The 14,607-nt window shown below is 36.7% G+C and overlaps 1 protein-coding gene across 9 annotated transcripts in view; it reads right to left on the minus strand.

The window, feature by feature from the left end:
• Positions 1–14,607, minus strand: part of Hnrnpc (heterogeneous nuclear ribonucleoprotein C) — a 61,381-nt gene that overhangs the window by 13,604 nt on the left and 33,170 nt on the right. The gene's annotated exons all lie outside the window — the stretch shown is intronic.

The raw sequence follows: 14,607 nt of genomic DNA on the forward strand, positions 1-14,607 counted from the left end.
ATATTGTGACACATTATACATACAGGGAATACAATATTCCATTGTGGCTGTACATGATGAGAATTCTATTGGTCATGTATTCCTATATGAACATAGGAAAGTAGTGTCTGATTCATTTTATTATCTTTCCTATTTGCATTCCCCCCCTTACCACCATTCCCCTTTGTAAATAATAAAATGTACATCTACTCTTCTCTACCCTCCCTCCACTCTTGTGAGTTTACATCCTCATATCAGAACATTTGGCCTTTGGTTTTTGGACATTAGTTTATTTCACTTAGTATAATAGTCTCCAGATGCAAGCATATACTGGTAAAAGCAATAACTTCATTTTCTCTTTATGGCTAAATAATATTACATTATATATACATACAACATTTCTATTATCCATTCATCTCTTGAAGAACACTTAGGCTAGTACAATATAGTTCAGCTACTGTGAATTGAGCTACTATATAAATTGATGTGGCAGTCTCTCTATAGTATGCTGATTTTAAGTCCTTTGGGTATATGAGGAGGAATGGAATAGCTAGGTCAAATTGTGGTTCTATTACAAGTTTTCTGAGCAATCTCCATACTGGTTTCCAGAGTAGTAACAATCTTTAAGGAAAATTCTTAACATTAAAGGAGGCAGGTGGGGGTGCACACTAGTGTACATCTGTAATCCCATGGCTCAGGAGGCTGAGGCGGGAGGATGGCAAGTTCAAAGCCAGTGTCTTAAGTAAACAAAAAATGGGTGTCCATGTAAAAAAAAAAAAAAAACCATTACCATGTAGGTGTTAAAGAATCAAAATATGTATGTGTAGACTACATGGTGACAATAAATAACCACCCAAGAAAAAAAAATAGTGACTTGTTCCAATGGACTCTTTGAAAAGGTGTGTAAACAAAAAACTAAATGATTCAAGGCAAGACAATTTAAAAATTCACTTGAAAACATTCTAAGACAAAAGCAAACTGAGGGTTTTTATTGACTCCTAGATAATTTGTCAAACAAGACTGTGGTGAGAAGGGAAAACACAGTCAGGTATGGTGACCTATGCTTGTAATATCAGCGGCTCAAAGCCAGCCTCAGCAATGTCCAGGAACAACTGCGTGAGATCCAGTCTCTAAAATACAAAATAGTGCTAGGGATGAGGCTTGGTGACCCAGTTCAATCCCCAGAACCCACTCTCAAAAAAAAATGAACACACACCCTCTAGTTTTGTTTTCATACACTAAGCTTTCCTCAATGGTGACAGTATTTCCTAGCCTAGGTTATTGGTACCTCACAATGTTCTAAAAACACAATTCCACTGGTATATCTATACCAACCATTTGGGAGGATAAAGCTGAACAACAACAAATTCAAAGCCAGGCTGAGCCACTTAGGGAGACCTTGTCTCAGAGAATTAAAAAAGAGCTGACTGGGGATGAGTCTCAGTGATTGAAGAACCCGGAATTGAAGTCCCCACCCCACAAAAATAAAAAAATTATACTTCCATTTGGGACTAAGAACCCCTTCCCCAAAATATGTATTTTAAACTGTATCTTAGTTCCATTTTATTTTTCTTATTTATTGTGGTATTGGAAAACTGAACTCAAAAGACTTGCACACTGAGCTGCATCCAAGGCCATATTTGAGCGTTTCACCAAGCTAGCCAGACTGAATTATGATTATCCTACCTCAGTGTCCAGAGCTGATGGGATTACAGGCATTTGCCACCAGGCCTGAGATGATATTTATTTTATAAAAAGGTGAAAATTAGGGAGACCTTGTCTCAAAATATATACTTAAGAAATGGGGAGGGGGGGAAATCCCACCTGGCTTAGTAGTTAAGTGCCCCGGGGTTCAACCCCAGGTATACATTCCATTCTTTCCTATATTGCTATTTTATGAATTCAAACCAGCAGAATACACTTTTCTCCTTAAGGATAAAATCCATTAAAATAATCTATCAGCAAATATCTATTTGCCACATTACACTGGGGTGACAGGGTGACTACAAGGGGGCATAATTAGCTAATTTGGGGGAGATTTAGAATGATTTCTATCGTAATTTTTTGATGGTTATGATTATCAATCCTATGCACCAAATTTTATTTCAAAATTATAGGGCTGGTGGCGTAGCACATGCCTGGGATCCCAGCTGCTCCCCAGGCTCCAGCAAGAGGATCACATGTTCCAAGCCAGCCTCTTTGGGGCTTATGGTAAAATGCTCAGTGGTAAAATGCTTGCCTCAAACATGCGAGGACCTGGGTTCAACCCTCAGCACCACATAAAAATTTTAAAAAAAAATGGTTAAAAGGGGGGGGGGGCATGGCAGCCTCTGCATCTTACCTAGGTGCTGGACAAAAGAAAAAGAAAAAGAAAAAACTAACTTCTGGGGTTGTAATTCAGTGGTAAAGAATCTTTGGGTTCAATCCCTGGTTTTCCATCTGGTTTCCAATTTATACTTTCCCATTAAAAATTCAAATCTCAGTTTCTGCCACTACCACCAAAGCATATTACTGCACTATCAACAGAATTTGTGACACAATTGGTGCCTCTACTCTGAAGATATTTTCACATACTTTCCACAATACTTCCTGTTTATTAGTCCCCTTCACCATTTTTCATTCATCTTTTTTTTTTGCTTTTTGTACTGGGTTTTACCCAAGAGGTACTACATCACCAGCCCTTTTTATTTAGAGACAGGGTCTCATTAAGTTGTTTAGGGCCTCAAAATAGAGATCCTTCTGCAGTTTTCTGAGCCACTGGGCCTAGAAGCATGTGCCAGTACACATATCCTCTTTGAGGAATTCTTAAATCAACTTATTCCTTCACATTTTCAATGTCATTAAAAGACATACTCCCGCTGGGGATGTGGCTCAAGAGGTAGCGCACTCACCTGGGTGCTGGGTTTGATCCTCAACACCACATAAAAATAAAGATGCTGTGTCCACGGAAAACTGGTGAATCAGGAGGATCACTAGTTCAAAGGCAGCCTCAGCAAAACTGAGAAACTAAGCAACTCAGTGAGACCATCTCTAAATAAAACGCAAGATAGGATTGGGGATGTGGCTCAATTCCTGGTACCTCCCCTGCTCCGCCCCCAAAAAGTTTACTGCTATCTCTACTCATCCAATTACAATCTAAACAGATCACTCATGGACTTGATTTAAAAAACAAACAAAAAACCCAAACTGCCTATTAAACGTATCTACAAATGGATGTTTAAAAAGGAGATTAAATCTTACATTTCCATTGCCATCATCCTACTTCTCCTGATTTCTCAACTCTCAAAAATTAGGTATAGGGCTAAGGCTGTAGCTCTGCAGCAGAGCACTTGCCTACCATGTGTGAGGCACTGAGTTTGATCCTTAGCACCAAATAAAAATAAACACATAAAAATAAAGGCATGCTGAATATCTAGAATTACAAAAATTAAAAAAAAAGAGGTATATACAAATGTCAGCACTAACTTCAATATCCAACTACTTTTTTCCATTCCTATTACTACCAACTTGTGTCCCACCAAAAATGTCCTCTTGCGCCTGGATTAATTCTACTAGTCATTTATTATCTATAATAAGAGTGATCTTGTAAAACAAGATATGTTTTTGTATGTGCACTGGGGATTTAAAAGGGTACTCATCAACTGAGTCACAACCCATTCTTTTAAAAAATATTTTTTAGTTGTAGATGGACAAAATATTTTATTTATTTATTTCTATGTAGTACTGAGGATCGAACCCAGTTCCTCATTTGTGCAAGGCAAGTGCACACATGAGCTATACCCCCAGCCTCCCAGTCTTTTATTTACAAATGTATTTTAGAGACAGAGTCTCTAGTATAGACCTCTTGTGTAGAGCCCAAGTTGCTGATGCTGGCTTTGAACTCCTGCCTCAACATTCCAAGCCCCTGGCATTAAAGGACTGTACCACAATTCCTGGCTTGTAAAAATATTTTGAAGAACCTTTTATTGCTCTGCTCGAAATTTTTCCACTATCATTGGGACCTAAAATGTGTTAACATGCTCTATATGATTTAACTTCTGAATCCTCGGAGACCATAGCAATATGTGTTGAGTAAATAAGGGACATTAGTTCTAAACAGTCTTCTAGAAAAATTTAGCACAAACTGTGCAATGAACAAAAGATGACAAACTCAACACTATATATAGCTGGAATGTTAGCAGAACTATTTTCTAACTTGATGAATGAAGACTATTGAAGTCTTCTCCCTGAGAGAAGCTGAAAAAGGCGGTATATGTTAACATACTAAAAACCAGAATGCCATTAAAGCCATTTATTAAAATCTTGTGCCTATGATGAAAGTGACTGAGTACAGCTAACATGTCACATTTGCTGTACGGAAACCATAAAGGCACATTTCTACAGATAAGTGTTTTGTGCTTTCTACTTCTATACTCTAATAAAGATTTAATAAAAACACTATAATTCCACACATTAATAGCGCTACCTACTTTTTTCCCCTTTCCTTGCAAAATAACACTTGTTTCCTTAATACTTTCAATATTGCTTATAAGCTTTGCTTTAAAACTTATAGCAAAATGGTAGTTTGCCTAGCATGCACAGGTCCTTTTTAGATCCCCAGCAAAAGCAAATGAATGAATAAATGAATACGCAATCTGAATTATTTAATTTCATACTCAAAGTCCAGGCTTTAATCTATCACTTTAACTGACTCAACTCACTGAATCCAATTTAACTAATTAAGTAATTGAGTATTAGACATGTACTACATATAGAATATTTACATTTTTATAGAAAATCATAATGGATAAAAGTGCTATTTTTTTAAAAACATTTTGTTCATTCATTTTTATGTGGTGATGAGGATTGAACCCAGTGACTCACACGTACTGGTCGAGCACTCTGCATTGAACCACCATCCCACCCGTACTCTTTGTTTTTTATGTCCAGATAATCATCTACTGCTTATAATCTCAAAAGGTAACCCATTAATCTATAATTTATTCTCTGAAACAAAACCAAAATTCTTACAAAGTAGAATACTTGTTCTTAAGTTCTTAATACAAACTGATAGTAATACAACTCCTCTCATGACAAAGAAAGATGGTGAAATAAGTTAGAAAAAAAAGGCTTTTTTTTCTAAAAAAAAAGAATGCCATTAAAAGATTTACTAAAAAATAAATATTAAAATTCTCTCCCTCTCTCTCCTCTCTCACTCTTTCTTTAAAAAAGAAAAAATAGCTGGGAGGGGAACATAGCTCAGTTGGTAGAATGCTTGCCATGCGCGCGCGCGCATAATACACACGCACACACGTACACACAGACACACACACACAGTTGGCAATGTACTTCAGCGAAAAAGGGCTTCTGGATTCAATTCCCAGCACCAAAAAGAAAAAGGGGGGAAAAAGGAGAAGTGAATGGGATTTGGAAATATTGTGAACATAAATTGGAATAAGGACATAAAATGAAAACTGTATCATTAGCTGAAGCAACATGGTGCCTGTAATCTCAGCAACTGAGCCATATAGAATGGTTCGCAACTCAGGAAACAACCCAATGCCCAGTAAGTAATAAATCTGGACAAACAAAATGGTATTATTCATACAATGAACTTCAGGAACAAATAAAAGGAATGCAGTCTACTCATAAATGATACACCAAGGATTAACACCAAAATGTTTTTTTTTCCTCTAAGGTGGAAATAAGCCTACCACAAGACATATATTATCCTTTCTATACCAAAGGCCAAAATAAGCACACCTATGAATTAGTGGTTTATTTAGGCCTAAGAATAGGAGAGGAACAAGGACTCACACAAGGATCATCAGGGGAATGACAAAATGTTAGGTCTTGGCATTATATGAACAATTAAATATATTTAAACAAACCATGTATTTTTAAGGTATGTAGTATATGTCTTATCTCAAAAAAGCTAACTTAAGAGGGGGGAAAAAGTAACAAAAGCCAGGTGTGGCAACACACAACCGAAATCCCAGCAACTCAGGAGAGGCTGAAGAAGGAAGATTGAAGAAGTTTGAAGCCACATTCAGGATCTTAGTGAGACCGTGTCTCAAAACAAAAACAGCTAGGGATGAGGGCCAGTGGTTAAGCATTATCCCCAGTGCCAAATAAAATAAAATAAAATAAAGGCTTTCATGGAATTAGATAAGTATGTCACTCAAACAACTGAGAGTCATGGTAGTGTCTCATCCAGATTCAAAAGACTCCAAAGAAATATATCACATACAGAAAAGGAGTATATGACAAAATAAAAAAAGGAAGCTACCTAAAAACTGAATAGTAAAGAGCATTAGTATCAAAAATCGAAGTCCAATAATAATAGGCATACAAAGTGTACCAATACTATTAATACGTATGTCAGCATCTGAAATTCTCTTGGGGGGGGGGCTGGGATTGTGGCTCAGCAGTTGTGGGCTAGCATGTGAAAGGACCTGGGTTCGATCCTTAGAACCACATAAAAAAGTATTGTAAGGCTGGGGATGTGGCTCAAGCGGTATGGGCTGGGGATGTGGCTCAAGCGGTATGGGCTGGGGATGTGGCTCAAGCGGTAGCGCGCTCGCCTGGCATGCGTGCGGACCAGGTTCAAACCTCAGCACCACATACATACAAACAAAGATGTTGTGTCCGCCGAAAACTAAAAAATAAATACTGAAAATTCTCTGTCTCTCCCTCTCTCTTTGAAAAAAAAAAGTATTGTGTCCAACTACTTATACTAAATATTAAAAATAAATAAAATCCTCTTAGGCACATAAGTTACTACTTAAACATACTAATATTGAGGTTCACCCAAGAAAACCAACCGAGCCAGAAATGGTGGTACATACTTGTAATCTGAGCAACTTGGAAGGCTTTTGCCCTCAAATGGATTGCTGGTTTAAGACCAAGCTTATCTACTATTAAAAAGGGTGAGGGCCAATCAAAATCCCAACGGCATTTCTTGTAGAAATAGATAAAGCAATCATGAAATTCATATGGAAAAATAAAAGACCCAGAATAGCAAAAGCAATTCTAAGCAGGAAGTGTGAATCAGGAGGTGTAGCGATACCAGATTTCAAACTGTACTACAAAGCAATAGTAACAAAAACAGCATGGTACTGGTACCAAAACAGGCGGGTGGACAAATGGTATAGAATAGAGGACACAGAAACCAATCCACAAAATTACAACTATCTTATATTCGATAAAGGGGCTAAAAGCATGCAATGGAGGAAGGATAGCATCTTCAACAAATGGTGCTGGGAAAACTGGAAATCCATATGCAATAAAATGAAACTGAATCCCCTCCTCTCGCCATGCACAAAAGTTAACTCAAAATGGATCAAGGACCTTGATATCAAATCAGAGACTATGCGTCTGATAGATGAAAAGGTTGGCTCCGATCTACATATTGTGGGGTCGGGCTCCAAATTCCTTAATAGGACACCCATAGCACAAGAGTTAAAAACAAGAATCAACAAATGGGACTTACTTAAACTAAAAAGTTTTTTCTCAGCAAGAGAAACAATAAGAGAGGTAAATAGGGAGCCTACATCATGGGAACAAATTTTTACTCCTCACACTTCAGATAGAGCCCTAATATCCAGAGTATACAAAGAACTCAAAAAATTAAACAATAAGAAAACAAATAACCCAATCAACAAATGGGCCAAAGACCTGAACAGAAACTTCTCAGGAGGACATACAATCAATCAACAAGTACATGAAAAAATGCTCACCATCTCTAGCAGTCAGAGAAATGCAAATCAAAACCACCCTAAGATACCATCTCACTCCAGTAAGATTGGCAGCAAGTATGAAGTCGAACAATAACAAGTGCTGGCGAGGATGTGGGGAAAAGGGTACTCTTGTACATTGCTGGTGGGACTGCAAAATGGTGAGGCCAATTTGGAAAGCAGTATGGAGATTCCTGGGAAAGCTGGGAATGGAACCACCATTTGACCCAGCTATTGCCCTTCTCGGACTATTCCCTGAAGACCTCAAAAGAGCGTACTACAGGGATACTGCCACATCGATGTTCATAGCAGCACAATTCACAATAGCTAGACTGTGGAACCAACCCCGATGCCCCTCAATAGATGCATGGATAAAAAAAATGTGGCATTTATACACAATGGAGTACTACGTAGCACTAAGAAATGACAAAACCATGGAATTTGCAGGGAAATGGATGGCACTAGAGCAGATTATGCTAAGTGAAGCTAGCCAATCCCTAAAAAACAAATGCCAAATGTCTTCTACGATATAATGAGAGCAACCAAGAACAGAGCAGGGAGGAAGAGCAGGAGGAAAAGATTAACATTAAGCAGAGTCATGAAGTGGGAGGGAAAGGGAGAGAAAAGGGAAATTGCTTGGAAATGAAAGGAGACCCTCATTGTTATGCAAAATTACATATGAGTTTGTGAGGCGAATGGGAAAAAAATAAGAAGAGAAATGAATTACAGTAGATGGGGTAGAGAGAGAAGATGGGAGGGGAGGGGAGGGGGGATAGTAGAGGATAGGAAAGGTAGCAGAATACAACAGTTACTATTATGGTATTATGTAAAAATGTGGATGTGTAACCGATGTGATTCTGAAATCTTTGTAATGTTTTGAATAAAAAAAATAAAATAAAATAAAAGTTTTCTAGAAACAAACAAAAAAAAAAGGGTGAGGGATATAGCTCAGTGGTAGAGCATTCCTGGGTTTAATCCTCCATACCAAAAAATAATACATAGTAAAAAAAACTAACAAAGAATGAAGCAGACAACCAATAGAAGAAAACTAATTATAATAATTTCCCCCAACTCACTCCTCATGCCAATCCAAAGTCACCCCACTTTCTCAAAACTTGACAAATTAAATAAAGGTGCCCGTTATACAGATATAACCACCATTATTCAAGTCCCATATTGCACAAGAATACATATCATAATAATGAAAGAGGAGCAAAACAAGATATTGTATCTGGGATGAATAAATATATAAATATATTTTTTTGATTCTTGTTCCACCCATATTCGCTGTTGACCTTTGTGTGTCTAGAAGAGACTAGAGGTTCAAATATTACTTATTTCTTAAATATGCCAGGCATAGCCAGGCACTATCGCAGATCCCTGTAATCCCAGGGGCTTGGGAAACTAGGACAGGAGGATCACAAGAACAAACCTAGCCTCAGTGATTGAGACCTGGTATCAAACAAAAACAAAAACCAAAGAGGGCTGAGGATTGCGGCTCAGTGGTAGAGTGCTTCCTTAGCACATGTGGGGCACTGGGGTAATCCATGTACTGTGTCCATGTATAACTAGAAATATTTTTTTTAAATATTTCTGAAGAGAAAAAAAAAATGTCAGGCAAAGTGGTGTAGGCCTGCAATCCTAACCTCAGCTACTCAGGAGGCTGAGGCTAGTGGATCACAATTTTGAGGGGAGCATGGGGCATCTTAGCAATACCCTTTCTCAAATTTTTAAAAAATTCAAAAGACCTGAGGATTTGGTTCAATTGTAAAGCAGCCCAGTGGTCAATCGCCAGAATGGGAGATGTGGGGAGATATGATGTTTTCAGTCTCATATCTTGCATTTTCAACTTTCATCAATTCATTTTCTCTGCTGGCAACCAATACTCTTTACTGGAAAGGTCTTATAGAGTAAAACCTATTTTTTTCCCCAAATATTGGAACAATTCTTCACCTCCTTCATGTATCCTTTACCTACATAAACTGTCACCTAGTCGTAAAATAAAAACCTTAGCTTTTTGATTATTCTGTCCCTACAAGCACTTAGTATTGTTATCTTTAACCTGGTCAATCAAATCAAGAACACTATACTTCAGGCAGGGTGCAGTGAGTGGCATATGCCTGTAATCTCAGCAGCTTTGGAGGCTGAGGTAGGAGAATCACAAATTTAAAGCAAACAAAAAATAGGGCTGGGAAACAAGTCAAGAGCCTTTGAATTCACAAACAATAGTGAGATGCTTAGGATTTACACACACAGGATATCTTCTCTACCTTCTCTCCATCTAACATTTAAAAAACTTACCTACTTAACCATTTTCTCTAAGTTTCATTTTTCTGACTATGGTATTATTTCTAAGATGTCAATTCCTATAACACCTTGACATGTCAACTTTCTTTTTTGAAAAGGTAGCTTGACTGATCCCTTAACTACTCCTTCAATTCACAGACCTGTCCTCTTCCATTCTCAGCATAAAAACTCAAAATACTTCAAATATACCCATATATTTGAACATACCCTAGCAAAGCTCCACAAGCTGAAATAGGGAAGGTTTCTAGTCATTGGGGAAAACAATTTATCTATGGAAAATTGTGCACAAAATAAATGGCAGCTCCTATTCATTTCTTAGCTCTTTCTTTGAAGTATAATATACGATTTGCTGTATGTGGTGTTGGAGAATAAAACCCAGAGCCTACTGCACTTTACCATTGGGCTGCACCCAACCCTGTGAATTCTTTTTTCTACTTTTTTCTTTTGGTTCTGATTACTGAACCAAAGGGCATTTAACCACAAAAAACCACATTCTCCTTTAAATTTGAGACAGGGTCTCACTACAATCTTCCGGGGCTGGGGATGTGGCTCAAGCGGTAGCGCGCTCGCCTGGCATGCGTGCGGCCTGGGTTCGATCCTCAGCACCACGTACAAACAAAAAACCGAGAACTAAAAAAAATAAATATTAAAAAAATTCTCTCTCTTTCTCTCTTTCCCCCCACTCTCTTAAAAAAAAAAAAATTTACAATCTTCCTGCCTCAGCTTCCTAGACAATGGAACTCCAGGTATATAGTGGATGACCATGCCTGGGAAAACTGTGAATTCTTGGTGTAGTTCATCTTTCTATTAATTATGTGATGGCATACCTGATTAGACATGGAGGAATAACAACTCTCCAAAACACCCATGAAAGAGTTAAACATTCTAGGCATACATTATTAAGTGCCATGTGCAATATTTGCTGTACTTTATAATAAAAGTACTGAAAACCAAAATCATTGAGCCAGATCTTTTGCTTACGAGGTTTGTTTGCCATGTTCTCAGATATCATACTAGACATCCCTTTCTCAAACCTACTAACGCATCATAATTCCTGGTTTCACCAAGTTCGCCAAGAGAAAAAGAATCAGAATAACTTTGCACATAATTGAGCTGTTAAATCTCATTTTTAGTTAAGGTTTCTTTCATCATTTGGAAGTTTATAACTCAGAAGTTTACTGTATACTAAATAAAGTTGGGGACACAAAACATACTTTTATTGCAAACACTACTGGAATGATGTCTAATACTCTTTGAGAAATAATTTTTAAAGTGAATTAATGGAAATGACTAAAAAGCCAATTTAATGACACTGGTCATTAAATTAAAAGAACAAAGAACAAAAAAAGAACAAAGTTTCACAGCAGTAAGTACAGTTTTTCATTTTCAAATACTTTTCTAATTTTTTTTTATTTTCAAATAATCAACACACAGCCTATCCTGTTGTTTACCATTCTGCCAAACATACTGGTAGAAGGAATTACACTAGAGACATTCCCACCCTTTGTATTTTCTGAGAAGGGGTCTTCCTAAGTTATTTAGTGCAACACTGAGATTCTGAGGCTGGTCTTGAACTTGCAATCCTTCTGCTTCAGCTTCCTAAATTGCTGGGATTACAGGCATACAGGTCACCTTTAGATAAAAATTTATATACATCTACATATAGATATATCTATATTTAACTTACAGGTAAGACATCAATACATATGTCAAAGTTCAAAGCTACTTTAGGCTCTTATAAGTAACAGAAAAATATTAGGTAACAAATCTATAGGGAGTAACAAATCTTATTTTTTTCAAATTTTATTTATATGTGGTGCTGAGGACTGTACAAATCAGGACCTCACTCATGGTAGGCAAGCACTCTACCTCAGAGTCACAACCCCAGCCCAGCGAGTAACAAAACTATAGAGAATAATGAACTATGCATGATATAGTGAGCAACAAGTCTAAAACAGTAATTTGCCATACACTGGCAAATTATGCATCTAAGAACTTTATGCAATTGCATGCTAAATAAGTTACTGAAGTAATTTAAGAAACAGTGTCATGACAAATGAAAAATGAAAACTTCGTAATAAGAAACATTGGAATATATCATCACTACACTATAAGATGATAAAGGGTAAAATAGGTAATAACAAAAATCTGTACCCTACTGCACTGAAACATGTAAGGGTATTGAATGCATCACTGTATTGAATAATCTCCTTCTCATAAAACAGCACATTACGAATATAAATGACTCACATTTTTTAAAATTCTGAGGACTGAATTCAGGGTTGGAGACATGCTAGATAAGAGTTCTTAAAGAACTACATGCCTAGTACTATGACTCAAAGATATTTAAGTTTTTGAATATTTATTACACCCCCAAGTTAAATGATTTAGAGTTTGAGTACTTGATCACTCACTCAAAAGTCACAAAAACACCAAACCACAAATCATGAATTCCCTAAACAAAATGCAATGTTATAACTATCTACTTTCTAATTGGTAAAACAGAAGTTTCCCCCATGCAAAATACTTAACATTCTTATAGTTCCTCTCAAAAAAGTAGGCCATTGGTGATTAAAGCACAAAGTATTACGCATCCTCTCCCAAGTATACCAATGGAGAGAGAAAAAAAAACCCTAAATCTAATCTGATCTACCAATTCTCAGGAAATACACAAGAAAGAATAATACAATCAACTGATAGAAAACTAATCAGGTACTGGATGACATTATGTGGCAACTCATTACACTATTCTCATTTACACATATTTGATGTGTATTTTAGAAAGTAAAATGTTCCATATTATATTTTTTGATAGAACCCAGGGTTCAAATTTAACTACTAACATATCAAAGACCTGAATTCACACACCTGATTTCCCAGCAACTTGGGAGGCCAAGGTAATAAGAATACAAGTATCAGGATAGCGTGGGTCAAGTTAGTGAGCCCCTAACTTTGTAAGACCTGTCTAAAAATAATACAAGAGTTCAAACCCCCACTAAAAAATATGTAAATAAATAAAAGCATCTTCAGAATGATTTACATTTCTCTAAGGATTAGATTCCCTACCAATTCCTATGGAGCCAAATATTTCTGAGATCCTACACCTTAATTCTCAAATAAGCACTTCATCTACTGAATATTTCACATACCAGAGTAAGGGAACACTCTTCCATTTACACATCTACATTATAAAACATTAGCTGAATTCCCCAATTAACTCACAAATGCATGGTTATCAAAAAATAATGAATGAACATGTTTACTTCCCCATTACAAAGCTCAATAATTCAGGGCAATCAAATATTACACCCAGTGGCTACATCAGTCATCAAAAACTTTTTCCTGTTGGCTGAAGTTAAAATGGAAGAATATTAAAGTACGAAGCTGAGAATATATTAAAGATATTTGAAAAACTGAAGAGTAGAACCATCAATCATTAAGACTAACAGCAATTTTAAGAAATCTAAAACTAACTCTGCATACGTAATTTCTAAACTACTCTCTGCAGTCTGTCTCTACTTTTTATTAATTAAATTTTATTTCTTAAAAACCTCCATGACATAGACACAGTGTAATACTCCAAGAAATAAATTCATTTCCTAATTCTTTTTTGAGTTTTTAATTTTTTCAGTTGTAGATGGACACAACAGCTTTATTTTGTTTTATGTAGTTTGTTTATGTGGTGCTGGGGATTGAACCCAGTACTACCATTGAGCCACAAGCCCAGTCACATTCCTTATTCTTGTGTTACTGCCAGCCATAACTGAACAACATGTTGTGAAGCTTTAAAAAAAAAGGCAAAACGCAGCACCTTAGAGTCTACTTAAAAGCAGGGTGATAAGGATCCCTTAAAGGTATGTATGAATATTTGGGAAACGAAGTGATTATCATAAGCATTAAATGTGGCTGCTTCAAAATAATTCATAGGTTTCAATGCCTGCAAGTCACTTAAAAGAGTGACTTCAATTATGGGTGTGGCTTTTTTTTTTTTTAAGCCCTTTTATTTTCAGATAGGGTCTAAGCTGATAAGGCTGGCCTGGAACTCTTCATCTTCCTCCATCATCTGACCCTGATCACAAATAAACCACGTATGCCCCTACCATACAAGGCTCAAATTTTAAGTAGCAAAGAAATGTCCAAATATATTCTATCAACTACAAAGTCATGGTAAGTTCTGAATTTTCTCAGGAATTCACATAAGAAAACTGGTTTTCAAAATATAGGTTTTAACTGGGCTGGGACTGGGACTACAGCTCAGTGGTAGAACGCTTGCCTTGCATGGGTTAGGCACTGGGTTCAAACCTCAGCACCACATAAAAATAAATAGATTTGACAGAGCACTTGTCTATCTGTGAGACCCTGGGTTCAATTCTTAGCACTGAACATATATAAATAAATTCAAGAACTTAGGGAAAAATGAAACACAACTATTTTCCCCACCTTATCCTTCTGATATTATAATATAATATAATGTGTGGTATTTTACGAACATGGACATTTTCACTTGATCCTATGGGGGTTCTGCCCGAGTCCGTTATTGTTTCTTATTATGAGTCATGTCTCACTAAGTTACCATGACTGGCAGTGAACTCTCAAGCCTCCTGTC

Source organism: Callospermophilus lateralis, chromosome 3, assembly GCF_048772815.1.
Source record: "Callospermophilus lateralis isolate mCalLat2 chromosome 3, mCalLat2.hap1, whole genome shotgun sequence".
Taxonomy (NCBI): Eukaryota; Metazoa; Chordata; class Mammalia; order Rodentia; family Sciuridae; genus Callospermophilus; species Callospermophilus lateralis.